We start from the raw sequence: 27,743 nt of genomic DNA, 5'->3' as shown, positions 1-27,743 counted from the left end.
TAACACTACCCCTTGGTGGGTTATTCCAGGCCTCAACACCAGAGCCAGAAATACCAGCAATGCTAGTGTAATGTTGTGCCAGGTTTGGTGAACCACACTCGCATGATGTTTAGCTCCCAGAGCAAAGGCCTCTCTGACACAGATGCTAAATGTGACTGTGTCATCCTGGGTCCTGTGGGAATGTCATTCTGTAAGACACAGGCCTCTAATTAGCTGTGGCCTCATTACCCCGACACCACACAGCTCCCTCCAGACACACAGCAAAGCAACAGCACAATAATCACAGAGCGAGAGAGAGAGAGAGAGACAGAGAGAGAGAGAGAGTTGCCACAAGAAAAGGGCAACCAGTGAAGAACAAAAACCATTGTAAATACAACCCATATTTATGTTAATTTATTTTCCCTTTTGTACTTTAACTATTTGCACATCATTATAACACTGTATATAGACAAAATATGACATTTGAAATGTCTTTATTCTATTGGAACTTCTGAGTGTAAATGTTTCCTGTTAATATTTATTGTTTATTTTCACTTTTGTTTACTATCTACTTCACTTGCTTTGGCAATGTTAACATGTGTTTCCCATGCCAATAAAGCCATTAAATTGAATTGAGAGAGAGAGAGAGAGAGAGAGAGAGAGAGAGAGAGAGAGAGAGAGAGAGAGAGAGAGAGAGAAGAGAGAGAGAGAGAGAGAGAGAGAGAGTCACACATACACCCAGGCCGTGAGCAGGCAAACAGGCCCAACCCCCACTCTTACACTAGCCCAAGCCAATGGCATGTACCAGATGCTCAGCAGGCTCTGCTCACAAATACTGGCCTGAGGCCAAACCACACGACAAACAACATTAGACACTTTATGGAACACAAAGCCTTCTCTATTTCATCCTGGAATATCCAAGGCCTGAGGTCATCTGCCTTTGGCCTATAGAGCAGGAACCTGGACTTTACCAAAGAAATCGGCAATACAGACATTGTCATCCTACAAGAAACATGGTATAGAGGAGATGGACCCACTGGTTGCCCTCTAGGTTACAGAGAGCTGGTAGTCCCATCCACCAAACTACCAGGTATGAAACAGGGAAAGGACTCAGGGGGTATGCTAATTTGGTATAGAGCAGACCTAACTCACTCTATTAAATTAATCAAAACAGGAACATTTTACATTTGTTTAGAAATTCAAAAGGAAATTATCTCAACAGAGAAAAATGTCCTCCTGTGTGCTACCTATATCCCCCCACTAGAATCCCCATACTTTAATGAAGACAGCTTCTCCATCCTGGAGGGGGAAATCAATCATTTCCAGACCCAGGGACATGTACTAGTCTGTGGCGACCTAAATGCCAGAACTGGACAAGAACCTGACACCCTCAGCACACAGGGGGACAAACACCTACCTGGAGGTGACAGCATTCCCTCCCCCATATGCCCACCTAGGCACAACTACGACAACATAACCAACAAAAACGGGTCACAACTCCTGCAGCTCTGTCGCACACTGGGTATGTACATAGTCAAAGGTAGGCTTCGAGGGGACTCCTATGGTAGGTACACCTATAGCTCATCTCTTGGCAGTAGTACTGTAGACTACTTTATCACTGACCTCAACCCAGAGTCTCTCAGAGCGTTCACAGTAAGCACAATGACACCCCTATCAGACCACAGCAAAAATCACAGTCTACATGAACAGAGCAATACTCAATCATGAGGCATCAAAGCCAAAGGAACTGAATAATATTAAGAAATGCTATAGATGTAAGGAAAGTAGTGTCGAAAACTACAAAAAAACAATTAAGCAACAACAAATTCAATCCCTTTTAGACAACTTCCTGGACAAAACGTTCCACTGTAATAGTGACGGTGTAAACTTGCCAGTAGAAAGCCTAAACAGTATATCTGACCTCTCAGCTTCTCTATCAAATCTAAAAATCTCTAACAGAAAACCGAAGAAAAGTAACAACAGTGACAAATGGTTTGATGAAGAATGCAAAAAACCAAAGAAACAAATTGAGAAACCTATCCAACCAAAAACATAGAGACCCAGAAAACCCGAGCCTACACCTTCACTATGGTGAATCACTAAAACAATACAGAAATACACTACGGAAAAAGAAGGAACAGCATGTCAGAAATCAGCTCAATGTAACTGAAGAATCCATAGACTAACCACTTCTGGGAAAATTGGAAAACACTAAACAAACAACAACACAAAGAGTTATCTATACAAAACGGAGATGTATGGGTAAACCACTTCTCAAATCTTTTTGGCCCTATAACAAAGAACAAATAGCAAAAAAATATACATGATCAAATGCAAATCTTAGAATCAACTATTAAAGACTACCAGAACCCACTGGATTCTCCAATTGCATTGAATGAACTACAGGAGAAAATACAAACCCTCCAACCCAAAAAGGCCTGTGGTGTCGATGGTATCCTCAATGAAATGATAAAATATACAGACCACACATTCCAATTGGCTATAGTTAAACTCTTTAACATCATCCTTAGCTCTGGCATCTTCCCCAATATGTGGAACCAAGGACTGATCACCCCAATCCACAAAAGTGGAGACAAATTTGACCCTAATAACTACCATGGGTAATGCGTCAACAGCAACCTTGGGAAAATCCTCTGCATTATCATTAACAGCAGACTAGTTCATTTCCTCAGTGAAAACAATGTACTGAGCAAACGTCAAATTGGCTTTTTACCAAATTACCTTATGACAGACCACATATTCACCCTGCACACCCTAATTGACAAACAAACAAACCAAAACAAAGGCAAAGTCTTCTCATGCTTTGTTCATTTCAAAAAAGCTTTTGACTCAATTTGGCATGAGGGTCTGCTATACAAATTGATGGAAAGTGGGGTTGGGGGAAAAATATACAACATTATAAAATCCATGTACAAAAACAACAAGTGTGCGGTTAAAATTGGCAAAAAAATTTCTTTCCACAGGGCCGTGGGGTGAGACAGGGATGCAGCTTAAGCCCCACCCTCTTCAACATATATATCAACGAATTGGCGAGGGCACTAGAACAGTCTGCAGCACCCGGCCCCACCCTACTAGAATCTGAAGTTAAATGTCTACTGTTTGCTGATGATCTGGTGCTTCTGTCCCCAACCAAGGAGGGCCTACAGCAGCACCTAGATCTTCTGCACAGATTCTGTCAGACCTGGGCTCTGACAGTAAATCTCAGTAAGACAAAAATAATGGTGTTCCAAAAAAGGTCCAGTTGCCAGGACCACAAATACAAATTCCATCTAGACACCGTTGCCCTAGAGCACACAAAAAACTATACATACCTCGGCCTAAACATCAGCACCACAGGTAACTTCCACAAAGCTGTGAACGATCTGAGAGACAAGGCAAGAAGGGCCTTCTATGCCATCAAAAGGAACATAAAATTTGACATACCAATTAGGATCTGGCAAAAAATACTTGAATCAGTTATAGAACCCATTGCCCTTTATGGTTGTGAGGTCTGGGGTCAGCTAACCCACCAAGAATTCACAAAATGGGACAAACACCAAATTGAGACTCTGCATGCAGAATTCTGCAAAAATATCCTCCATGTACAAAGAAAAACACCAAATAATGCATGCAGAGCAGAATTAGGCCGATACCCGCTAATTATCAAAATCCAGAAAAGAGCCGTCAAATTCTATAACCACTTAAAATGAAGTGATTCCCAAACCTTCCATAACAAAGCCATCACCTACAAAGAGATGAACTTGGAGAAGAGTACCCTAAGTAAGCTTGTCCTGGGGCTCTGTTCACAAACATAAACAGACCCCACAGAGCCCCAGGACAACAACAACAACACAATTAGACCCAAATAAATCATGACAACACAAAAAGAGAATTACTTGACACATTGGAAAGAATTAACAAAAACACAGAGCAAACTAGAATGCTGTTTGGCTCTAAACAGAGAGTACACAGTGGCAGAATACCTGACCACTGTGACTGACCCAAACCTAAGGAAAGCTTTGACTATGTACAGACTCAGTGAGTATATGCCGTAGGCAGACCTGGCTCTCAAGAGAAGAGCACACTGTGTGCACACTGCCCACAAAATGAGGTGGAAACTGAGCTGCAATTCCTAACCTCCTGACAAATGTATGACCATATTAGAGACACATATTTCCCTCAGATTACAGAGATCCACAAATAATTCGAAAACAAACCCAATTTTTGATAAACTCCTTTATCTACTTGGTGAAAAACCACAGTGTGCCATCACAGCAGCAAGATATGTGACCTGTTGCCATATGAAAAGGGCAACCAGTGAAGAACAAACACCATTGTAAATACAACCCATATTTATGTTTATTTATTTTCCCATTTGCACTTTAACTATATCCACATTGTTACAACACTGTATATATACATAATATGACATTTGAAATGTCTTTATTCTTTTGGAACTTCTGCGTGTAATGTTTACTGTGTCACGATCGTCAGGAATAGATGAGGACCAAGGCGCAGCGTTGCAGGCAAACATACTCTTTATTTAGCGACACGATCAAAAACAACAAAATGATATCGTGACAGTTCACAGTCTACCATAAACAGACTAGAAACAAAATCCCACAAACACGAATGAAAAACAGACTGTATAAATATGGCTCCCAATCAGAGACAGCCAGCAACACCTGACACTCGTTGCCTCTGATTGGGAGCCACTCTGGCCAACATAGAAATAGCCCCCCATAGAAATAAAAACACATTGATCTACACACCCTGGCTCAACATAACAGTGTCCCCAGAGCCAGGGCGTGACAGTACCCCCCCCTAAAGGCGCGGACTCCGACCGCGTCAACCAAATACCACAGGGGAGGGACCGGGTGGGCACTCCGCCTAGGCGGCGGATCCGGCTCCGGGCCTGAACCCCGCTCCCTCTCCAACCCCCCAAAGTACCCCTGGTCCGGTCTGGCCCCGCTGGCCGGAGCTGGACTGCACACTGATGGAGCGGATTGCTCTAGCTCCGGCGTAAAACATCTGACCAGTGCCGAACCAGGCACCAGTGGAACAGGCACGGGCCGTGCCGGACTGACGACGCCCACCACTGGCTTGGTGTGGAGAACAGGCACGGGCCGTGCTGGACTGACAACGCACACCACTGGCTTGGTGTGAGGAGCAGGAGTGAGCCGAACCGGGCTGACGAAACGCACCACTGACTTGGTGCGGGGAGCAGGAACGGGCCGAGCCGGGCTGACGAAGCGCACCACTGACTTGGTGCGGGGAGCAGGAACGGGCCGAGCCGGGCTGACGAAGCGCACCACTGACTTGGTGCGGGGAGCAGGAACGGGCCGAGCCGGGCTGACGAAGCGCACCACTGACTTGGTGCGGGGAGCAGGAACGGGCCGAGCCGGGCTGACGAAGCGCACCACTGTCTTGGTGCGGGGAGCAGGAACGGGCCGAGCCGGGCTGACAAAGCGCACCACTAACTTGGTGCGGGGAGCAGGAACGGGCCGAGCCGGGCTGACGAAGCACACCACTGACTTGGTGCGGGGAGCAGGAACAGACCGGACCGTACTGGGGACACACACCACTGGCCTTACACCGGGATCTGGAACGGGCCGGACCGGACTGGTAACACACCCCAGTACCACTCGCCGTGCCTCTACACCTTCCATCCCCTCTTCGACCAGTGGCCCCCGTAACCTGGCGGCCTCCTCTGCCAACCCGCTGGACCGCTCTATCGCGGCCTCCTGCTGCCCCGACGTCGTGAGCCCCCCCCTAAACATTTTCTGGGGGTCTCTCCTCCCCGTGGGCCAGGCCTCTATAGTTCTCGCCCAACTCTCGCTCTTCTGCCTCCAACTCCCGCTATTCAGCTCCTCAATTGGCTTGACCCAGTCGAAGCTCTTCCTCCATTGTTCCCAAGTCCACTCTCTCTGCTCTTCACTCGGCTTGACCCAGTCGAGGCTGCCACGGAGATCTGCTAGGGATTTCCCTGGCGATGGCTCCTCGACTCGCTGCTTGGTCCAGTTGTGGTGGGATTTTCTGTCACGATCGTCAGGAATAGATGAGGACCAAGGCGCAGCGTTGCAGGCAAACATACTCTTTATTTAGCGACACGATCAAAAACAACAAAACGATATCGTGACAGTTCACGGTCTAACACAAATCGACTGGAAACAAAATCCCACAAACACGAATGAAAAAAAGACTGTATAAATATGGCTCCCAATCAGAGACAGCCAGCAACACCTGACACTCGTTGCCTCTGATTGGGAGCCACTCTGGCCAACATAGAAATAGCACCCATAGAAACAAAAACACATTGATCTACACACCCTGGCTCAACATAACAGTGTCCCCAGAGCCAGGGCATGACATACTGTTAATATTTAATGTTTATTTCACTTTTGTTTAATATCTACTTCACTTGCTTTGGCAATGTTAACATACGTTTCCCATGCCAATAAAGCCCTTAATTTGAAACTGAAATTGAATTGAGAGAGAAAGAAATTGAGAGAAAGCGAGAGAAACAGAGAGAAAGAAAGAAAGACAGATAATTAAAGATGGCAATTTTTTGTCACTCTTATAACTCCTCCTTCTATCCCTTCCTCCATCCCTCTTTCACACCCCCTCTCACCCAGTCTGAGGGTTGCCCTTCATCACTTTTTTATGAACAATCTCCAAACCTCATCAGCAGCCTAATTCAGTTTTATCTCTACTTTCTGCCAGGGTGAAAGGCGGGGAGGCAGGCAGAGGAGCACCAAGTCTTATTAAAAACCTTCATGGAAAACTAGCCAACAGGCAAACAGACTTCAAAAGCTATTAGGCCTAATTCTTTTCTTCCCATGTTTGTAATGCATTGAAGTGGGCCCCTGGGAATTAAAAACGTTCATATCTAAACCCCCTTTTCTGCTCTCTGTCGATTGCTTAATGGCCAGTGTCAGTAATGGTGGCATTTTGGGTAATGCCTTTTCATCAAGGGTTGGATGGAGAAGAGCTTTTTTGAAATCCAATGTTTAGCTCTCTCTTTACTCCCAGTTGGAGTTATAAGGCTTAATACTGTCTCGATAGAGAATAATAATAATATAATAACATGCCATTTAGCAGACGCGTTTATCCAAAGCCACTTACAGTCATGAAAACAACAGATATCACACTTCTACCACACCCTGATCAGAATATACCACACCCCTCCACTCCCCTCAATCACTACCAAAAAAAAGAGGGAGAGCGAGAGAGCGTAGATGAAGAGCGTAGAGCGTAGATGAAGAGCGTAGAGCGTAGATGAAGAGCGAGAGAGCGTAGAAGAAGAGCGTAGAGCGTAGATGAAGAGCGTAGAGCGTAGAAGAAGAGCGTAGAGCGTAGAAGAAGAGCGTAGAGCGTAGAAGAAGAGCGTAGAGCGTAGAAGAAGAGCGAGAGAGCGTAGAAGAAGAGCGTAGAGCGTAGAAGAAGAGCGTAGAGCGTATCAGATGGAGAAATAGAGGACAGAAACAGAAAAATAAAGTATGTCTCCGGAGACACTGCAGAGCCTTGGAGATGTGGGATGTCTGTGTTTCCTAGAGGATTAGGTAGGTAGGTAGGTAGGTAGGTATGTAGGTAGGTAGGTAGGTAGGTAGGTAGGTAGGGAGGTAGGTAGGTAGGTAGGTAGGTAGGTAGGTAGGTAGGTAGGTAGGTAGGTAGGTAGGTAGGTAGGTAGGTAGGTAGGTAGGTAGGTAGCGAAGTAGGGAGGTAGGTAGGTAGGTAGGTAGGTAGGTAGGTAGGTAGGTAGGTAGGTAGGTAGGTAGGTAGGTAGGTAGGTAGATAGGTAGCGAAGTAGAGAGGTAGGTAGGTAGGTAGGTAGGTAGGTAGGTAGGTAGGTAGGTAGGTAGGTAGGTAGGTAGGTAGGTAGGTAGGTAGGTAGGTAGGTAGGTAGGTAGATAGGTAGCGAAGTAGAGAGGTAGGTAGGTAGGTAGGTAGGTAGGTAGGTAGGTAGGTAGGTAGGTAGGTAGGTAGGTAGGTAGGTAGGTAGGTAGGTAGGTAGGTAGGTAGGTAGGTAGCGAAGTAGGGAGGTAGGTAGGTAGCGAAGTAGGGAGGTAGGTAGGTAGGTAGGTAGGTAGGTAGGTAGGTAGGTAGGTAGGTAGGTAGGTAGGTAGGTAGGTAGGTAGGTAGGTAGGTAGGTAGGTTAGTATATCACAGCATTACTATTGTCTATGTCTCCAGGTTAAAGAAGATAAGAAGGGATTAATTCATTACAAATCTAAGAGATTACTCTCACTGAGCATGCACACACACACACACACAAGGCATATGCAAACACACACACATTGGCAGCCAGCCAGTGTTCTCTCATTAGTGGTGTCTGTGCTGCAGCCATTGGAATGAAACAATCAGAGCCTCACACTGGGTAGAATTACAGAAATAATGAAAAGCCAGTAATCCTTTAACTATTACCACCAACAGCGAGAAAATCCTTCCATAAAGGCCTTGGAATACCGAATGATGAGGTCTGCCACAAACTGAGGGGGAATCCCCTGCTTTGACAAATAGACAAGCAAGAAAGATATCCCCTGTAAGTAATGCATTCTACCAAGAAGACATATCAGTCGGGGGGGGGGGGGTATTTCTAGAGGGAGATGCTAGCCCAGGTGAGAGAGAAGGAAGGAAGGAAGGAAGGAAGGAAGGAAGGAAGGAAGGAGAGAGAGAGAGGGTGGAATAGAATGATATGTACAGTACTTTCAATGTACAGTATACTGTATGAATACACAAAACATTAAGAACACATTCCTAATATTGAGATGCACCCCCTTTTGCCCTCAGAACAGCCTCAATTCGTCGGGGCATGGACTCTACAAGGTGTCGAAAGCGTTCCACAGGGATGCTGGCCCATGTTGACTCCAATGCTTCCCACAGTTGAGTCAAGTTGGCTGGATGTCCTTTGGGAGGTGGAACATTCTTGATACACACGGGAAACTGTTGAGTGTGAAAAACCCAGCAGCGTTGCAGTTCTTGACACACTCAAACTGGTGCGCCTGGCACCTACTACCATACCCTGTTCAAAGGCACTTAAATATTTTGTCTTGCCCATTCACCCTCTGCATTGCACACATACACAATCCATGTCTGTATTTTCTCAGCTTAAAAATCCTTCTTTAACCTGTCTCCTTCCCTTCATCTACATTGATTGAAGTGGATTTAACCGGTGACATCAATAAGGGGTCATAGCTTTCACCTGGATTCACCTGGTCAGTCTATGTCATGGAGAGAGCTCCTGATGTTTTGTGCACTCAGTGTATTTGTGTTGTTTTGTATTTAAGCAATAAGGCCTGGGGGGGTGTGGTCTATTTAAGAAATAAGGCCTGGGGGGGTGTGGTCTATTTAAGCAATAAGGCCTGAGGGGGTGTGGTATATTGCCTATATACTAAGGCTAAGGGTTGTTCTTAGGCAGGACGCAACGCAGAGTGCCAGGATACAGCCCTTAGCCGTGGTATATAGGCCATATACCACTAACCCCTGAGGTGCCTTATTGGTTTTATGAACCGGTTGCCAACACAGTAATGTAAGGAACTACACATCTAAATTGAAAATGTTGCTTTAGAATGTCACCGGAGGGGATGGCTGCCGTTTTACGGGCTCCTAACCAACTGTTCTATTTTGTTAGTTTTTTCGCATTGTTCGTAACTTATTTTTGTTACTTATTTTGTACATAATGTTGCCGCTACCATCTCTTATGACCGAAAATAGCTTCTGGACGCCATAACAGCGATTACTAATCTCGAACTGGATGAAGATTTTTTCGTTAACGAGTCCGACGCGAAGGATATACTGCTTTCTCGAGACCAGGCCCAAATCCCCGTCATTTGCGTGAAAAAAAGATGGAGAAAAAGGGGGCGGAGGTCGGGCTGCCTTCTGAGAATTCGTAGGCGAATGAGTAAACCTCCACTACCATCCGTTCTATTGGCCAACGTGCAATCATTGGAAAACAAAATGGATGATACACGATTAAGACTATCCTACCGACGGGACATTAAAAACTGTAATGTATTATGTTACACCGAGTCGTGGCAGAACGACGACACGGATAATATAGAGCTGGCTGGGTTTTCCGTGCATCGGCAGGACAGAGAAGCTACGTCTACCAAGAGAGTTTTCATCTATATTATTCATAGTCATCTATTTACCATCACAAACCGATGCTGGCACTAAGACCGCACTCAACGAGATGTACAGTGAGGGAATAAAGTATTTGATCCCCTGCTGATTTTGTAAGTTTGCCCACTGACAAAGAAATTATCAGTCTATAACTTTTATTGTAGGTTTATTTGAACAGTGAGAGACAGAATAACAACAACAAAAACATCTGAAAAACGCATGTCAAAAATGTTTTGCTTTGCATTTTAATGAGGGAAATAAGTATTTGACCCCTCTGCAAAACATTACTTAGTACTTGGTGGCAAAAACCTTGTTGGCAATCACAGAGGTCAGACATTTCTTGTAGTTGGCCACCAGGTTTGCACACATCTCAGGAGGGATTTTGTATCACTCCTCTTTGCAGATCTTCTCCAAGTCATTAAGGTTTCGAGGCTGACGTTTGGCAACTCGAACCTTCAGCTCCCTCCACAGATTTTCTATGGGATTAAGGTCTGGAGACTGGCCTTGAGCAAGGCACTTAACCCTAATTGCTCCTGTAAGTCGCTCTGGATAAGAGCGTCTGCTAAATGACTAAAATGTAATGTAAATGTTAATGTGCTGCTTCTTGAGCCACTCCTTTGTTTCCTTGGCCGTGTGTTTTGGGTCATTGTCATGCTGGAATACCCATCCACGACCCATTTTCAATGCCCTGGCTGAGGGAAGGAGGTTCTCACCCAAGATTTGGCGGTACATGGACCCGTCCATCGTCCCTTTGATGCGGTGAAGTTGTCCTGTCCCCTAAGCAGAAAAACACCCCCAAAGCATAATGTTTCCACCTCCATGTTTGACGGTGGGGATGGTGTTCTTGGGGTCATAGTTGAGTTGATGCCAAAGAGCTCGATTTTGGTCTCATCTGACCACAACACTTTCACCCAGTTCTCCTCTGAATCATTCAGATGTTCATTGGCAAACTTCAGACGGGCATGTATATTTGCTTTCTTGAGCAGGGGGATCTTGCGGGCGCTGCAAGATTTCAGTCCTTCACGGCGTAGTGTGTTACCAATTGTTTTCTTGGCGACTATGGTCCCAGCTGCCTTGAGATCATTGACAAGATCCTCCCGTGTAGTTCTGGGCTGATTCCTCACCGTTCTCATGATCATTGCAACTCCACAAGGTGAGATCTTTCATGGAGCCCCAGGCCGAGGGAGATTGACAGTTATTTGTGCTTCGTCCATTTGCGAATAATCGCACCAACTGTTGTCACCTTCTCACCAAGCTGCTTGGCGATGGTCTTGTCCCTTTAAGAGTGTGTTCCTAATCTCAGCTCGTTACCTGTATAAAAGACACCTGGGAGCCAGAAATCTTTCTCATTGAGAGGGGGTCAAATACTTATTTCCGTCATTGAAATGCAAATCAATTTATTAGATTTTTGACATGCGTTTTTCTGGATTTTTTTGTTGTTATTCTGTCTCTCACTGTTCAAATAAACCTACCATTCAAATTATAGACTGATCAGTTATTTGTCAGTGGGCATACGTACAAAATCAGCAGGGGATCAAATACTTTTTTCCCTCACTGTATAAGGCCATAAGCAAACAAGAAAATGCTCATCCAGAAGCGGCGCTTCTAGTGGCCCGGGGACTTTAATGCAGGCAAACTTAAATCTGTTTAACCTCATTTCTACCAGCGTGTGCAACCAGAGGAAAACAAACTCTAGACCACCTTTACTCAACACACAGAGACACATACAAAGCTCTCCCTCGCCCTCCATTTGGCAAATCCGACAATAACTCCTGCTTACAAGCAAAAACTAAAGCAGGAAGTACCAGTGACTCGCTCAATACGGAAGTGGTCAGATGACGCGGATGCTACGCTACAGGACTGTTTTGCTAGCACAGACTGGAATATGTTCCGGGATTCATCTAATGACATTGAGGAGTATCCCACATCAGTCACTGGCTTCATGCAATAAGCGCATCGATTACATCGTCCCCAAGGTGATCGTACGTACATATCCCAACCAGAAGCCATGGATTACAGGCAACATCCGCATCGAGCTAAACCCTAGAGCTGCCGCTTTCAAGGAGCGGGACACTAATCCGGATGTTTATAAGAAATCCCTCTATGAAGTGCTTTGAAAGGCTGGTCATGGCTCACATCAACACCATCATCCCTGAAACCCTAGACCCACTCCAATTTGCATACCGCCCCAACAGATCCACAGATGACGCAATATCAAATGCACTTCACACTGCCCTTTCCCACCTGGACAAAAGGAACACCTATGTGAGAATGCTGTTCATTGACTACAGCTCAGCGTTCAACACCATAGTGCCCACAAAGCTCATCACTAAGCTAAGGACCCTGGGACTAAACACCTCCCTCTGCAACTAGATCCTGGACTTCCTGATGGGCCGCCCCCAGGTGGTAAGGGTAGGCAACAACACATCTGCCACGCTGATCCTCAACACTGGGGCCCCTCAGGGGTGTGTGCTTAGCCCTCTCCTGTACTCCCTGTTCACCTATGACTGCATGGCCAAACACGACTCCAACACCATCATTAAGTTTGCTGACGACACAACAGTGGTAGGCCTGATCACCGACAACAATGAGACAGCCTATAGGGAGGAGGTCAGAGACCTGGCAGTGTGGTGCCAGGACAACAACCTCTCCCTCAATGTGAGCAAGACAAAGGATCTGATCGTGGATTACAGGAAAAGGCCCGAACAGGCCCCCATTAACATTGACAGGGCTGTAGTGGAGTGGGTCGAAGAGTTTCAAGTTCCTTGGTGTCCACATCCCCAACAAACTATAATGGTCCAAACACACCAAGACAGTTGTGAAGAGGGCACGACAATACCTTTTCCCACTCAGGAGACTGAAAAGATTTGGCATGGGTCCCCTGATCCTCAAAAAGTTATACAGCTGCACCACCGAGAGCATCCTGACCGGTTGCATCACTGCCTGGTATGGCAACTGCTCGGCATCTGATCTTAAGGCGCTAAATATGGTAGTCCGTACGGCCCAGTACATCACTGGGGCCAAGCTTCCTGCCATCCAGGACCTATATACTTGGCGGTATCAGAGGAAGGCCCAAAAAATTGTCAAAGACTCCAGTCATCCAAGTAATAGACTGTTCTCTCTGCTACCAAACGGCAAGCGGTACCGGAGCGCCAAGTCTAGGACCAAAAGGCTCCTTAACAGCTTCTACCCCCAAGCCATAAGACTGCTGAACAATTAATCAAATGGCCACCCAGACAAATGCCCCCCCCCCCCCCCCCCCATTTGTTTTTACACTGCTGCTACTCGCTGTTTATTATCTATGCATAGTCACTGTACCCCTACCTACATGTACAAATTACCTCGACTAACCTGTACCCCGCACATTGACTCGGTACCGGTACCCCCTGTATATTGCCTCGTTATTGTTATTTTATTGTGTTACTTTTTAATATTTTTTACCTTAGTTTGTTTAGTAAATATTTTCTTAACTCTTTCTTGAACTGCATTGTTGGTTAAGGGCTTGTAAGTAAGCATTTCACGGTCTACACCTGTTGTATTCGGCGCATATGACAAATAACATTTGATTTGATTTGATTTAATAAATACATTCAGCCAGAAAAAGTAGTCCGGACAAAAGTCTTGTTGCTAGACTGGTTGCTATGCAACATAACCACAGGCTAGCTAGCAAGCTTACATTACATGTATGCAAAACCAAGCATTAGTGTCACTTCTAGAGTGACTAACACACACCAATTATTTATTAATGTTTGATCTGAATGTTTTCATTCATTGTGCAAAAATAAAAAAAATGGTCTCATGTTATTGTTTTTTGTTGGCTTGCCCATGTTGTCGTTTGTTGGCTCCACGCTGCTGGAAATGGAAGCCATTCTTTTAGCTGGGGGAGCTGCTGCTGAACAGTGTTCCACCACTTCCTCGCTTCCAGATTTGGCCTCCAGTAACTTTGAAGTGAGGTTTCGGATCTGTGTCCACTGACAGACATTATGTCTCGTGCTTCTAGTCCGGCATCCGACAGTTTCTGGATCATGGTGGTTTGGAGGCAGTGGTTTGTGTAAATCTGCTACGTGCCAGATGTTTTGCAGTTCTTTGGCAACATCGTTGCGAGGGTGTTCACTCCCATTAGCTCTTTTGTGTACCTGAAACATATAAGACAAAATAATGTTGGCCATTAGTTAGGCCTACATAGCTACCGGTTATATTGCCAGGGTACATTAGAATGACTTTGCTTGCTAGCTAACAGTTACGTACCATATGTATCCGTTCACTGGTGGGCAGCTTTGTCGCACCCCTCTTTCCTCAACTGTTTAATTATGCCGACAAACACATTGTTGCTCGTTGTGAATTCGGTGTCCTTCTGTATACTCCATGGCAGACTGAGAGGGGGGTCGTTGATATATCGGTTCAATCCAGCTTTGAGTCCAACGTAGCTGCTAATCCCATATTCTTCGCCGTCGTTTTTGTTGTATTCCCAAACTCACAATGTATCCCTTTTTCTGCACACTGGTCAGTGAAGCAGGTAAGTGACCACTTTGTTTCACAATGTTATTTTAGTTTCGGTTTCTAAACGTTTATTTTCTACATTGGCATGTCAAACTACTGTTGATGTAGCCATTTTATCAAGGTGAAAAGGCACAATGATATCAAGGTGAAAAGGCACAATGATATCAATGTGAAAAGGCACAATGATATCAAGGTGAAAAGGCGCAATGATATCAAGGTGAAAATGCACAATGATATCAAGGTGAAAAGGCACAATGATATCAATGTGAAAAGGCACAATGATATCAAGGTGAAAAGGCGCAATGATATCAAGGTGAAAAGACACAATGATATCAATGTGAAAAGGCTAAAGGTCATAGTCATGGTATACGGTCTCACAAACACATGGCTAAATGCTGTTTTAGCCAATCCCCATCCAGTATCCAAATTACCCGGTTTATAAAGGGAGATTTGTCGTGGACAATACTTTTTTTAATCTCCTCCTACACTCTCCATGGCCCTGCACAGTCATGTTTCCCCCCCTTCCCTCCTGACATAGTACCTTCCGGCTGTACACTCTCCATGGCCCAGCACAGTCATGTTTCCCCCCCTTCCCTCCTGATATAGTACCTTCCGGCTGCACACTCTCCATGGCCCTGCACAGTCATGTTTCCCCCCCTTCCCTCCTGACATAGTACCTTCCGGCTGTACACTCTCCATGGCCCTGCACAGTCATGTTTCCCCCCCTTCCCTCCTGACATAGTACCTTCCGGCTGCACACTCATCCTGTTCGATCCTCATCGATCAAGAGGGGAGGATCCATTATAGAGGTCAGTCTAATCTCTCTCTCTCTCTCTCTCTCTCTCTCTCTCTCTCTCTCTCTCTCTCTCTCTCTCTCTCTCTCTCTCTCTCTCTCTCTCTCTCTCTCTCTCTCTCTCACTATTTCTTTCAGTCCATCTCTTACCATTTTCCCGTGCATACACATTAATAGAATTAGCGTAATAAAAAAAACATTCCCATGGGCTGTGTCTCAATCCACCGTATCCGCCAATGTCGGCCTTCTGCGGTGGAAAGTGGCCAAGCTACAGCTACGGTGACTAGTCCTTGGGCATTGTCCTTTGTTCCTGGACCATTTGCCATGCAACTCCAAGTGACAGAGAACACATTAAATAGGTTCCGAGCCTTCACTGTCACTAAGTGTATTTTCTGTTGGTATAATTAAGCATCATACAGGAGAATGATCCGATATCACTATACAGTGCCTTGCAAAAGTATTCATCCCCAGTGGCATTTTTCCTATTTTGTTGCATTACAACCTGTAATTTAAAAGGATTTTTATTTGGATTTCATGTAATGGACATACACAAAATAGTCCAAATTGGTGAAGTGAAATGAAAAAAATAACTTGTAAAAAAAAATTCTACAAAATTAATAACGCAAAAGTGGTGCGTGCATATGTATTCACCCCCTTTGCTATGAAGCCCCTAAATAAGATCTGGTGCAACCAATTACCTTCAGAAGTCCACCTGTGTGCAATCTAAATGTCACATGATCTGTCACATGATCTCAGTATATATACACCTGTTCTGAAAGGCCCCAGCATCTGCAACACCACTAAGCAAGGGGCACCACCAAGCAAGCGGCACCATGAAGACGAAGGAGCGCTCCAAACATATGGAAGAATGTAATCTGGCTAGATGAGACTAAAATTGAGCTTTTTGGCCATCAAGGAAAACGTTATGTTAAAAAAAATGCTACAAAATTAATAACGCAAAAGTGCTGCGTGCATATGTATTCACCCCCTTTGCTATGAAGCCCCTAAATAAGATCTGGTGCAACCAATTACCTTCAGAAGTCCACCTGTGTGCAATCTAAATGTCACATGATCTGTCACATGATCTCAGTATATATACACCTGTTCTGAAAGGCCCCAGCATCTGCAACACCACTAAGCAAGGGGCACCACCAAGCAAGCGGCACCATGAAGACGAAGGAGCGCTCCAAACATATGGAAGAATGTAATTTGGCCAGATGAGACTAAAATTGAGCTTTTTGGCCATCAAGGAAAACGTTATGTCTGGCGCAAACCCAACACCTCTCATCACCACGAGAACACCATCATGCTGTAGGGATGTTTTTCATCGGTAGGGACTGGGAAACTGGTCAGAGTTGAAGGAATGATGGATGATGCTAAATACAGGGAAATTCTTGAGGAAAACCTGTTTCAGTCTTCCAGAGATTTGAGACTGGGACGGAGGTTCACCTTCCAGCAGGACAATGACCCTAAGCATACTGCTAAAGCAACACTTAAGTGGTTTAAGAGACTTGCAGCTGTAATTGCTGCAAAAGGTGGCTCTACAAAGTATTGACTTTGAGGGGGTGAATAGTAATGCATGCTCACATTTTCTGTTTTTTTGTCTTATTTCTTGTTTGTTTCACAATAAGAAATATTTTGCATCTTCAAAGTGGTAGGCTTGTTGTGTAAATCAAATGATACAAACCCCAAAAAAATCCATTTTAATTCCAGGTTGTAAGGCAACAAAATAGGAAAAATTCCAAGGGGGTGAATACTTTCGCAAGCCACTGTACCTCCCTAGCTACAGCTACATCCCTAGCTACAGCTACATCCCTAGCTACAGCTACATCCTTAGCTACATCCCTAGCTACAGCTACATCCCTAGCTACAGCTACATCCTTAGCTACATCCCTAGGTACAGCTACATCCCTAGCTACATCTACATCCCTAGGTACAGCTACATCCCTAGCTACATCTACATCCCTAGCTACAGCTACATCCCTAGCTACAGCTACATCCCTAGCTACATCCCTAGGTACAGCTACATCCCTAGCTACATCCCTAGCTACAGCTACATCCCTAGCTACATCTACATCCCTAGGTACAGCTACATCCCTAGCTACAGCTACTCCCTAGCTACAACCTTAGCTACAGCTACATCCCTAGCTACAGCTACTCCCTAGCTACAACCCTAGCAACAGCTACATCCCTAGCTACAGCTACATCCATAGCTACAGCTACATCCCTAGCTACATCCCTAGCTACAGCTACATCCCTAGGTACAGCTACATCCCTAGCTACAGCTACTCCCTAGCTACAACCTTAGCTACAGCTACATCCCTAGCTACAGCTACTCCCTAGCTACAACCCTAGCAACAGCTACATCCCTAGCTACAGCTACATCCATAGCTACAGCTACAAGTCTTCTCACAAAAATGTCTGTAGAGTCCAAACAGTATGACTGATATGACCCCATTATGGAAAGCTGAGACTTTCACGAGCACGTGTTCTCCCTTTTGGTGTACAACCCCCACAAGCTGAAGTCGGTACCACCTCTGTCTGTAGCCACTGGGCACAGATGTCGATTCAACATCGATTCCACATTGGTTCAACGCAATTTCATTAAAATAACATGGAAACAACATTGATTGAACCAGTGTGTGGCCAGTGGGTCAATACGATTTGGGCTTTTCACAACATACTGTACTTCCTTATGATTTATTTTGGATCTGTTTAGTGATTTATTTGGGACTATCTGTTCTGTGATTTATTTTGCATTATCTGTTTAGTGATATATTTTCAATCTGGTATTCAATGCATTTCTAATAGCAGTACGAACAAATACAATTTTTCATCAAATTATTTTTTTATATTTTTTAATATATACCTACAGGGGTCCTAAAATTCCAAATCAAATATCTAAATGATCCATGGTAAAACCATCTTAAAACAATTCCATACGTTAGCTTAGCAGAACCCCCCATCAGACTCTAGAGGGTGTTAGAACATCTCTTGGAAAACATGGATGCTGGTGGCATATGGATAGGGTCCATCAGTGCACAACTCGAGTGCTGATTGTGTATAGATCAGGAATCTGCAGTCAAAAGTGAGGCAGGATCTGATAGCCAGATTACATTTACATTTTACATTTACGTCATTTAGCAGACGCTCTTATCCAGAGCGACTTACAAATGTATCTATTGATCAATTCGGCACATTTGTGCAGACTTGATACAAAATAGTCCAGTATTGCAATGCTTCACTGGATCAATCTGAAACGTTGCATACACACTGCTGCCATCTAGTGTCCAAAATCTAAATTGCGCCTAAACTGCAACATTATAGGTTGGCTTTTCTCTTGCATTTCAAATATGATGGAACAAAAAAAATTTCAATTAAATGCATGTTTTTTTGTTTGTATTATCATTTACCAGATCTAATGTGTTATATTCTCCTACATTAATTTCACATTTCCACAAAATTCAAAGTGTTTCCTTTCAAATGGTATCAAGAATATGCATATCCTTGCTTCAGGTCCTGAGCCACTGGTAGTTAGATTTGGGTATGTCATTTTAGGCAAAATTTGAAAAAAAGGGTCCAATCCTTAAGAGGTTAAACCCCTTTGAAAAATAACAATGTCAACAGAAAGCGCCGCGACCGACACCATAGCAATAAAATAAAATTACAACCATCTCTCTCTCTCTCTCTCTCTCTCTCTCTCTCTCTCTCTCTCTCTCTCTCTCTCTCTCTCTCTCTCTCTCTCTCTCTCTCTCTCTCTCTCTCTCTCTCTCTCTCTCTCTCTCTCTCTCTCTCTCTCCCTCCCTCTCTTTCTGACCATTGAGGCTGTTTGTAATGAATTTGGATTGTAACCGGTGCTATGTTCATATGATACAAAAATAGAGGTCATGCACACCAGCGGTGGGTTTGGTCTTTGAAAGAACAATGCAGAAAATACCTTCTCCCAACTCTAATAAAACATTTTAGAAAAAGGCTCAGTGTCGTTATCCTCACAGGGGAGGGTGCTGGACTATTGAAAACAGGGGAAGGTGCTGGAGTGTTGAAAACAGGGGAGGGTGCTGGAGTGTTGAAAACAGGGGAGGGTGCTGGAGTGTTGAAAACAGGGGAGGGTGCTGGAGTATTGAAAACAGGGGAGGGTGCTGTAGTATTGGAAACAGGGGAGGGTGCTGGACTATTGAAAACAGGGGAGGGTGCTGGAGTATTGAAAACAGGGGAGGGTGCTGTAGTATTGGAAACAGGGGAGGGTGCTGGAGAATTGAAAACAGGGGAGGGTGCTGGACTATTGAAAACAGGGGAGGGTGCTGGAGTGTTGAAAACAGGGGAGGGTGCTGGAGTATTGAAAACAGGGGAGGGTGCTGTAGTATTGGAAACAGGGGAGGGTGCTGGACTTTTGAAAACAGGGGAGGGTGCTGGAGTATTGAAAACAGGGGAGGGTGCTGTAGTGTTGAAAACAGGGGAGGGTGCTGGAGTATTGAAAACAGGGGAGGGTGCTGTAGTATTGGAAACAGGGGAGGGTGCTGGAGAATTGAAAACAGGGGAGGGTGCTGGACTATTGAAAACAGGGGAGGGTGCTGGAGTGTTGAAAACAGGGGAGGGTGCTGGAGTATTGAAAACAGGGGAGGGTGCTGTAGTATTGGAAACAGGGGAGGGTGCTGGACTATTGAAAACAGGGGAGGGTGCTGGAGTATTGAAAACAGGGGAGGGTGCTGTAGTATTGGAAACAGGGGAGGGTGCTGGAGAATTGAAAACAGGGGAGGGTGCTGGACTATTGAAAACAGGGGAGGGTGCTGGAGTATTGAAAACAGGGGAGGGTGCTGTAGTATTGAAAACAGGGGAGGGTGCTGGACTATTGAAAACAGGGGAGGGTGCTGGACTATTGAAAACAGGGGGAGGGTGCTGGACTATTGAAAACAGGGGGAGGGTGCTGGAGTGTTGAAAACAGGGGAGGGTGCTGTAGTATTGAAAACAGGGGAGGGTGCTGTAGTATTGAAAACAGGGGAGGGTGCTGGAGTCTTGAAAACAGGGGAGGGTGCTGTAGTATTGGAAACAGGGGAGGGTGCTGGAGTCTTGAAAACAGGGGAGGGTGCTGTAGTATTGAAAACAGGGGAGGGTGCTGTAGTATTGAAAACAGGGGAGGGTGCTGTAGTATTGGAAACACGGGAGGGTGCTGGAGTGTTGAAAACAGGGGAGCGTGCTGGAGTCTTGAAAACAGGGGAGGGTGCTGTAGTATTGAAAACAGGGGAGGGTGCTGGACTATTGAAAACAGGGGAGGGTGCTGGACTATTGAAAACAGGGGGAGGGTGCTGGACTATTGAAAACAGAGGGAGGGTGCTGGACTATTGAAAACAGGGGGAGGGTGCTGGACTATTGAAAACAGGGGGAGGGTGCTGGACTATTGAAAACAGGGGGAGGGTGCTGGAGAATTGAAAACAGGGGAGGGTGCTGTAGTATTGAAAACAGGGGAGGGTGCTGGAGTGTTGAAAACAGGGGGAGGGTGATGGAGTGTTGAAAACAGGGGAGGGTGCTGGAGTGTTGAAAACAGGGGAGGGTGCTGTAGTATTGAAAACAGGGGAGGGTGCTGTAGTATTGAAAACAGGGGAGGGTGCTGGAGTGTTGAAAACAGGGGAGGGTGCTGTAGTATTGGAAACAGGGGAGGGTGCTGGACTATTGAAAACAGGGGAGGGTGCTGTAGTATTGAAAACAGGGGAGGGTGCTGTAGTATTGAAAACAGGGGAGGGTGCTGGAGTATTGGAAACACGGGAGGGTGCTGGAATGTTGAAAACAGGGGAGCTTGCTGGAGTCTTGAAAACAGGGGAGGGTGCTGTAGTATTGGAAACAGGGGAGGGTGCTGGACTATGGAAAACAGGGGGAGGGTGCTGGAGAATTGAAAACAGGGGAGGGTGCTGGAGTGTTGAAAACAGGGGAGGGTGCTGGAGTGTTGAAAACAGGGGAGGGTGCTGGAGTGTTGAAAACAGGGGAGGGTGCTGGAGTGTTGAAAACAGGGGAGGGTGCTGGAGTGTTGAAAACAGGGGATCCAATCATTTTGAACCCTATCTGTTAGAGATTTTTATTAATCACTTGTAAGATCCAATGCAGCCGTTTTTATCTCAAAATCAAATCATTTCTGCGTAACATTTAAGTACCTTACTGTGATTGTTTTCAGTTAAAATGGTCAAAAATAAATAAAGGTAGCTTCTTAGCAAAGAGCTATTTCTCAAGCAATACTTTTGCTAGGAATGTCTGGGAGTGGCCTGAGTGGGGAGGGGAAAACTGAAAAACTGAAAACTCTAGCTGTTATTGGCAGAGAGGTTTGGAACTCTTTCTTATTTGTCTAGTAACTAATTTACTGCCTGGTGATGTCACCAGACAGGCCAAAACTATTTCCCACCAAAACAGGCTGAACATTTCAGGCGGTCTTTTCAAACAGCTCTTACACTAAAAAGGGCTTATCATAATTTTCACAATTTCACAGTATTATTCAAAACTCATGGTGTGGAAATATATATAAAACACAGGAAAATCACTTTTTGACTGCACTGGGTCTTTAAACAAAATATTTTCCTCTGAACAATTGAATTAGTATAGTATTGCATATAGAATAGCTCAGTAGCTTTACTGTTTATTTTATGCAGTCTTTTTAGCTAATCTTGTTCAAGGGATGCAATAATTGTACATGTAGAACGAACATTGAGGCTCTGTTCGAATATCTTGAAAATGTACACTTCCTTCATCTTACCTTGAGGAAATCACTGGTCTGGCACAGTAAGATTAGTGAGAGCAATGGGCTGGAAACCATGTTTTCCACTTACTTACAGATCAGTGATAACCTCAAGGAAAAGAGGAAAGAAGGATGCATTTTAAAGGTATTGAAACAGGGCCTGTGTTTTGCCTGGGAGTTCAGACGGGGAAGCAGTGTGTGACGGTGACTGGCGTATCAAAGGGTCAGTGTGTGACGGTCCCTTGCTTATCAAAGGGTCAGTGTGTGACGGTCCCTTGCTTATCAAAAGGTCAGTGTGTGATGGTGACTGGGCTATCAAAGGGTCAGTGTGTGATGGTCCCTGGTTTATCAAAGGGTCAGTGTGTGATGGTCCCTGGCTTATCAAAGGGTCAGTGTGTGATGGTGAATTGTGTATCAAAGGGTCAGTGTGTGATGGTCCCTGGCTTATCAAAGGGTCAGTGTGTGATGGTGAATTGTGTATCAAAGGGTCAGTGTGTGATGGTGAATGGCGTATTAGACAATCTCTGGTTGATCTACTTCTGTTTATTCTGAGAGAACCTCTCATGCTTTAAATCTTCTTGTTGTGTGAGACAAACACGCACAAGCACGTATATGCACGCATGCACGCAAGCACTCACACACACACACACACACACACACAGGCAGTAAAACATGTTTACCACAACGGTCATGGAGGATCAATATTGCATGAAGACAAAGTGCTACTAAACAGCGTGTTTTCTGTTAATTACAACTTCTCTAACGATCTCCCTCTGTCGCTCTCTTCCCACATTATTGGCCTCTCTTATTCAGAGACAGAGAGAGAGAGAGAGAGAGAGAGAGAGAGAGGGAGCGAGAAGGACAGAGATGTCTTCTTAGCTCTTCTTAGCTCTTTTTATAGGGTTGATAAATGTCTCTGTCCCCTCTCCCTCCTCCCTCCTGTCTCATTTTACCTTCCGTTCACTCCCCTCACCTTACGGTCAGTCTGGTGCAGACTGAGATAGGATTACAAAGGCAGCAAACACAGACGAATCAGAATACTCCTACCTGAGCAGAATACTCAATGTCCCATAATGCTTCGATGGCCCTCAGGGAGTAATGCCAGCCAGGTCACCCGTGATAAAAGTCAGTATTCAACGTCCATCCATGTCTGAGGACTTCGGGAGATTACGTGGACACCGGCCACTGGGGCAACAGTGAACACTGTTACCTTCAAGTACGTTCTGGTTTTGCCAGGGTGCTCTGGACTGGGATGGTGATGTGCGTAAGCATCTGCCTCTGATTCTCAAGGTTGCAAGTTCAAATCCAGTGAAATGTTTTTTGTTGTTGATATTTTTGTTTTAAGCCTATCCCAAACCATAACCCTTACCTTAACCATTCAGAGTTAATGCCTAACCTTAAGAATTCAGAGTTTATGCCTAAACATAACCTTAAACATGGATGAACGTCTAATTCTGACATGAGACTGTGAGAGCTGGTAGAGTAAGGCCTGCTGATCCGCGAGTCAATCTACAATTACTGACAGGGGTCATGGTGTGTGTGTTTGTGTGTGTGTGTGTGTGTGTGTGTGTGTGTGTGTGTGTGTGTGTGTGTGTGTGTGTGTGTGTGTGTGTGTAGCAATTTACGTGTGTTTCATGAAGGGGTTCAATGTTTGTACTAAGTGATTAACCTTGGAGCGATTATTACATTTACTCTCATTAAAACACTCAGAGAGAGAGGATCGGTAGATAAATAAATAAGCTCAGAGGAGAGGAGAGGAGCAAGAGGATGGATAGATAAGTGGAGAGAGAGATGGTGAGAAGAGTGGAAAGAGAGATGATGAGATGAGTGGAGAGAGAGAGATTATGAGATGAACGGAGAGAGAGATGATGAGATGAACGGAGAGAGAGAGAGAGATGATGAGATGAGTGGAGAGAGAGATGATGAGATGAACGGAGAGAGAGATGATGAGATGAGAGAGAGAGAGAGAGATATTATGAGATTAGTAGAGAGAGAGAGATGATGAGATGAGTGGAGAGAGAGATGATGAGATGAGTGGAGAGAGAGATGATGTGATGAGCGGAGAGAGAGAGATGATGAGATGAGTGGAGAGAGAGATGATGAGAAGAACGGAGAGAGAGAGATGATGAGATGAGTGGAGAGAGAGATGATGTGATGAGCGGAGAGAGAGAGATGATGAGATGAGTGGAGAGAGAGATGATGAGATGAACGGAGAGAGAGATGATGAGATGAGTGGAGAGAGAGATGATGAGATGAGTGGAGAGAGACAGATTGTGAGATGAGTGGAGAGAGAGATGGTGAGATGAGTGGAGAGAGAGATGATGAGATGAGAGAGAGAGAGATGGTGAGATAAGTGGAGAGAGAGAGATGATGAGATGAGTGGAGAGAGACAGATGGTGAGATGGGTGGAGAGAGACAGATGGTGAGATGAGTGGAGAGAGAGATGATGAGATGAGTGGAGAGAGACAGATTGTGAGATGAGTGGAAATAGAGAGAGATGATGAGATGAGTGGAGAGAGAGAGATGGTGAGATGAGTGGAGAGAGATGGTGAGGTGAGTGGAGAGAGAGCGATGGTGAGATGAGTGGAGAGAGAGATGATGAGATTAGTGGAGACAGAGTGATGATGAGATTAATGGAGTGAGACAGATTGTGAGATGAGTGGAAATAGAGAGAGATGATGAGATGAGTGGAGAGAGAGATGGTGAGATGAGTGGAGAGAGAGATGGTGAGATGAGTGGAGAGAGAGAGATGATGAGATGAGTGGAGAGAGAGAGATGATGAGATGAGTGGAGAAAGACAGATTGTGAGATGAGTGGAGAGAGAGAGATGGTGAGATGAGTGGAGAGAGAGAGATGATGAAATGCGTGGAGAGAGACAGATTGTGAGATGAGTGGAGAGAGAGAGATGATGAGATGAGTAGAGATATAGGTGGTGAGATGAGTGGAGAGCGAGATGATGAGATGAGTGGAGAGAGAGAGATAGTGAGATGAGTGGAGAGAGAGTGATGATGAGATGAGTGGAGAGAGACAGATTGTGAGATGAGTGGAGAGAGAGAGATGGTGAGATGAGTGGAGGGAGAGAGATGATGAGATGAGTGGAGAGAGAGGTGATGAGATGAGTGGCGAGAGAGGTGGTGAGATGAGTGGAGAGAGACAGATTGTGAGATGAGTGGAGAGAGAGATGGTGAGTTGAGTGGAGAGAGAGATGATGAGATGAGAGAGAGAGAGATGGTGAGATAAGTGGAGAGAGAGAGATGATGAGATGAGTGGAGAGAGACAGATGGTGAGATGGGTGGAGAGAGACAGATGGTGAGATGAGTGGAGAGAGAGATGGTGAGATGAGTGGAGAGAGAGATGATGAGATGAGTTGAGGGAGATATGATGAAATGATTGGAGAGAGACAGATTGTGAGATTATTGGAAATAGAGAGAGATGATGAGATGAGTGGAGAGAGAGATATTGAGATGAGTGGAGAGAGAGATGGTGAGATGAGTGGAGAGATAGAGATGATGAGATGAGTGGAGAGAGAGAGATGATGAAATGAGTGGAGAAAGACAAATGGTGAGATGAGTGCAGAGAGACAGATGGTGAGATTAGTGGAGAGAGAGAGAGATGGTGAGATGAGTGGAGAGAGACAGATTGTGAGATTAGTGGAGAGAGAGAGATGATGAGATGAGTGGAGAGATAGGTGGTGAGATGAGTGGAGAGCGAGATGATGAGATGAGTGGAGAGAGACAGATTGTGAGATGAGTGGAGAGAGAGATGGTGAGATGAGTGGAGAGAGAGATGATAAGATGAGAGAGAGAGAGAGAGAGAGAGAGAGAGAGAGAGAGAGAGAGAGAGATTATGAGATGAGTAGAGAGAGAGATGATGAGATGAGTGGAGAGAGACAGATGGTGAGATGAGTGGAGAGAGAGATGATGAGATGAGTGGAGAGAGAGATGATGAGATGAGTGGAGGGAGAGAGATGATGAGATGAGTGGAGAGAGAGATGGTGAGATGAGTGGAGAGAGAGATGGTGAGATGAGTGGAGAGAGAGAGATAGTGAGATGAGTGGAGAGAGAGATGATGAGATGAGTGGAGAGAGAGATGATGAGATGAGTGGAGGGAGAGAGATGATGAGATGAGTGGAGAGAGAGTGATGATGAGATGAGTGGAGAGAGACATATTGTGAGATGAGTGGAAAGAGAGAGAGAGATGATGAGATGAGTGGAGAGAGAGATGGTGAGATGAGTGGAGAGAGAGAGATAGTGAGATGAGTGGAGAGAGAGTGATGATGAGATGAGTGGAGAGAGACAGATTGTGAGATGAGTGGAGAGAGAGATGGTGAGATGAGTGGAGAGAGAGAGATGATGAGATGAGTGGAGAGAGAGATGATGAGATGAGTGGAGAGAGAGATGATGAGATGAGTGGAGAGAGAGATGATGAGATGAGTGGAGAGATACAGATTGTGAGATGAGTGGAGAGAGAGATGATGAGATGAGATGAGAGAGAGATGATGAGATGAGAGATGATGAGATGAGTGGAGAGAGAGATGATGAGATGAGTGGAGAGAGAGATGATGAGATGAGATGAGAGAGAGATGATGAGATGAGTGGAGAGAGAGATGATGTGATGAGTGGAGAGAGACAGATGGTGAGATGAGTGGAGAGAGACAGATGGTGAGATGAGATGAGTGGAGAGAGAGAGATGAAATGAGTGGATAGAGAGATGATGAGATGAGATGAGAGAGAGATGATGAGATGAGTAAAGAGAGAGATGATGAGATGAGTGGAGAGAGAGAGATGAGATGAGTGGAGAGAGAGAGATGATGAGATCAGTGGAGAAAAGACAGATGGTGAGAAGAGTGGAGAGAGACAGATGGTGAGATGAGTTGAGAGAGAGAGATGATGAGATGAGTGGAGAGAGAGATGGTGAGATGAGTGGAGAGAGAGAGATGGTGAGATGAGTGGAGAGAGAGATGATGAGATGAGTGGAGAGAGAGATGGTGAGATGAGTGGAGAGAGAGAGATGAGATGAGTGGAAATAGAGAGATGATGAGATGAGTGGAGAAAAGACAGATGGTGAGATGATTGGAGAGAGAGAGATGATGAGATGAGTGGAGAGAGACAGATGGTGAGATGAGTTGAGAGAGAGAGATGATGAGATGAGTGGAGAGAGAGATGGTGAGATAAGTGGAGAGAGAGATGGTGAGATGAGTGGAGAGAGAGAGATGGTGAGATGAGTGGAGAGAGAGATGAGATGAGTGGAGGGAGAGAGATGATGAGATGAGTGGAGAGAGAGTGATGATGAGATGAGTGGAGAGAGACATTTTGTGAGATGAGTGGAAAGAGAGAGAGAGATGATGAGATGAGTGGAGAGAGAGATGGTGAGATGAGTGGAGAGAGAGAGATAGTGAGATGAGTGGAGAGAGAGTGATGATGAGATGAGTGGAGAGAGACAGATTGTGAGATGAGTGGAGAGAGAGATGGTGAGATGAGTGGAGAGAGAGAGATGATGAGATGAGTGGAGAGAGAGAAGATGAGATGAGTGGAGAGAGAGATGATGAGATGAGTGGAGAGAGAGATGATGAGATGAGTGGAGAGATACAGATTGTGAGATGAGTGGAGAGAGAGATGATGAGATGAGATG

The sequence above is a fragment of the Coregonus lavaretus genome (assembly GCF_964263955.1).
Source record: "Coregonus lavaretus genome assembly, chromosome: 30".
Lineage (NCBI taxonomy): Eukaryota > Metazoa > Chordata > Actinopteri > Salmoniformes > Salmonidae > Coregonus > Coregonus lavaretus.
Note: the sequence above shows the minus strand (reverse complement) of the source record.